Source organism: Myodes glareolus, chromosome 3 (assembly GCF_982192425.1).
Source record: "Myodes glareolus chromosome 3, mMyoGla1.1, whole genome shotgun sequence".
Classification (NCBI taxonomy): Eukaryota; Metazoa; Chordata; class Mammalia; order Rodentia; family Cricetidae; genus Myodes; species Myodes glareolus.
In genome coordinates, this window is record NC_142028.1 from 57,966,267 (window position 1) to 57,968,888 (window position 2,622).

Genomic DNA, 2,622 nt, shown 5'->3' on the forward strand with positions numbered 1-2,622 from the left:
ATGCATGATGTCTGAAGCAAAGCCAAGGTTAGTACAGTTGGGTCACCTTTCTCTTTGGCTCTTACACTCCCTTTCTTCCATTTCAATAATGTCTGTGGACAAAGCTCTTTTGATTTCAGTATAAAGTCATTTGACAATAAGTCATTTTTCCTATTCTATATTGCATAAAGTCGCTTCTTCAACATGTCAGCTGATCTTGATCTCTGAAGATGGCTTGAGATGTTATGTGATTTCCTCTCATTTAGCCTACAACTTTCAGCGGCCTATCTGAGAAACATCACTACCAGAGGAAAAATTGTGACGACACTGACTGCTCAGGTTTTATTTGGGAGACAAGAGAGGCAAAGACAATCCCTTTTTTTTTCAACCAACAAAAAGTAAGGAAGATATTGATGATCTTTTAGTTGCTGTTTCTGGCAGATTTATAATGCAGTAAAAAAATGTGTCTTGCAATCATTTAGCCCATATGGATGATATTATCCATTCCAGTCGGAACTGTTCGTGTCTTCCAGAGCTCTGAAGCTTTTTATTTAAGTGAAGGGCACTGCTAAAATGGTGAACTCAAACATCCCCCCCACCCCGGAGTTCTTTCAAGACCGTTATTATGAATAGTTTGGTTTTAAGAAATTCCAGATGAATGGTGTAAACCAAGATGAAAGGCGAAGGCCACAGCAGCTGTGCATAAGAATTAGGTGGAAGTATGCAAATTCTAACCCCACCGATTTGAACAATGTTAAGCTGATGCTTCAGGGAAAAATAAAAACCCCAGCTACTCTGATCAAGTGGTGACCAAGAGGTGCCCAGGATGCTTAGCTTCAAGAATTAATCAGCAAAGAAGTCCCTGACCCTCTGTATGACATCAGGCTGTTTGTGTGAATACATCATTGTTTAGTGAAGTTTGCCTTAGGAACAATCATTAACAAGGACACGATCACAGCACAGGTACTTGTCATTAACCATAAACTTTTTTTTTCTTTATAGAATTCTGAGGCTTAAGTTCTCATAAAGCGAGGCACTGATTTATTTTTTTTTTTATAGAATCTGAATTCTTGAACTGAAGGGACCTTCTGACGATGTTAAAATTCAGCGACAAATCCAGGTCAATCTATTCTACGTTGAGAAATGATAAAATGAGGAAGCCTAAGTAGCTTGGAGAGATGGGAAAGGGAAGGTTCAAGAATGTGGCAGACGTTGAAAGGAACTAGAAATAATGGCCATCATTAGTTGAATACTCACTGTGTGACTGGTACACGGAAGGACTCTGTAGTTACAATATCATTAAAACTTCAGAATATCTTCCAGGGTTATGGCCACAAAGGTTTCCTCAAGGCTTCAAAGCCAAGAAGGGTCAGGCCAGATGTCTTCAGGTACGTGAGGCCTTATAAACACTGTGGTGTGCTTTTGGTGTCCTCAGCCCTATCCTGAGGCACTCACCATAGCAAAGTCCTTAGACTGGTTTCTCTTGTACAACCATAATTTACCAAATAGACTTTTTTTTCCAGTCGATGGAAGGGGACTTTATTTGGTCCCAGGGTCATGGGCCAGTTATGGCCCCAGCTTTATTTTACCTTCTTTTTGGGGAGCAGGTTGTTGGTGTGGCCGCACTTCTTGCGGCAGTTGACTGCACGGGGGTGCAGGCGTGCATAGCACTTGCGGCAGATCATCTTGTCACAGTTGTACTTCTGGGCAAGCTGACGAAGGGACGGCTCGATGATGCCACCACGCAGACGAAGCACCAGGTGCAAAGTGGACTCTTTCTGAATGTTGTAGTCAGACAGGGTCCGGCCATCCTCCAGCTGCTTGCCGGCAAATATCAGCCTCTGCTGGTCAAGTGGGATGCCTTCCTTGTCTTGGATCTTGGCCTTGACATTCTCTATGGTGTCACTGGGCTCGACCTCAAGAGTAATGGTCTTGCCCGTCAGGGTCTTCACAAAGATCTGCATGCTGGCGTCTTCCACTCAGTCGCCGCGTTGAAAAGAAAGAGCCCAAATAGACTTTGATGTAGTCGCTGCCAGTCTTGCAAATCTTCTGGTTTGATACTTCTGGGTTTTCAGAATCTGTATCCTTTTTCAAGCAACCCTGTTTCTGTTGAAACTAAGATAAAATATTATAAGCACCCTCTTAAGCCGTCTATAATGAAATACTTCTTTCTGAACTAAACTGAAAAACTTGCAGACAAATATACAGTTTCCAACGTCTCCTACCACTGCCCTTATATCCTAATTGTCTTTTGGCAAGAATTCTATGAAGACCATCTCCTACATTTCAACTTGGTCATGTTTGGCACTCACTGATCAGCTGAGATGGTCAAGCGAAACGCCTTAGGGAGATTCTGACCAAGTAATTGCCCCCAGAACGCTTTAGCTCGCTTTTCTACCATCGTTGTCGTTGATGTGTTTCTTTTACCTCATGGTTAGGTTCTGAATGCTGCCTTCCTCAGACAGAAGGGAACTGGGGAGAGGACAGGCTCTTCCCCTTAGGAGACAAGAACTAAAAGGAGCACGTAGGGCTTATTTTTACATCTGTGTTCCTCGAGGAACACATGGTGACATCCTTTTGTGCTGCTATACAGCTGTGGCAGATAAGAGTACTTTTCCACTATCTACTTTTCTTTTCTCTTCC

At 42.8% G+C, this 2,622-nt stretch overlaps 1 pseudogene; it reads right to left on the reverse strand.

Moving 5' to 3' along the window:
* Positions 1–1,490: 1,490 nt before the first annotated feature.
* LOC148122662 (ubiquitin-ribosomal protein eL40 fusion protein pseudogene) lies at positions 1,491–1,982 on the reverse strand (annotated as a pseudogene).
* Between the last annotated feature and the right edge of the window lie 640 nt (positions 1,983–2,622).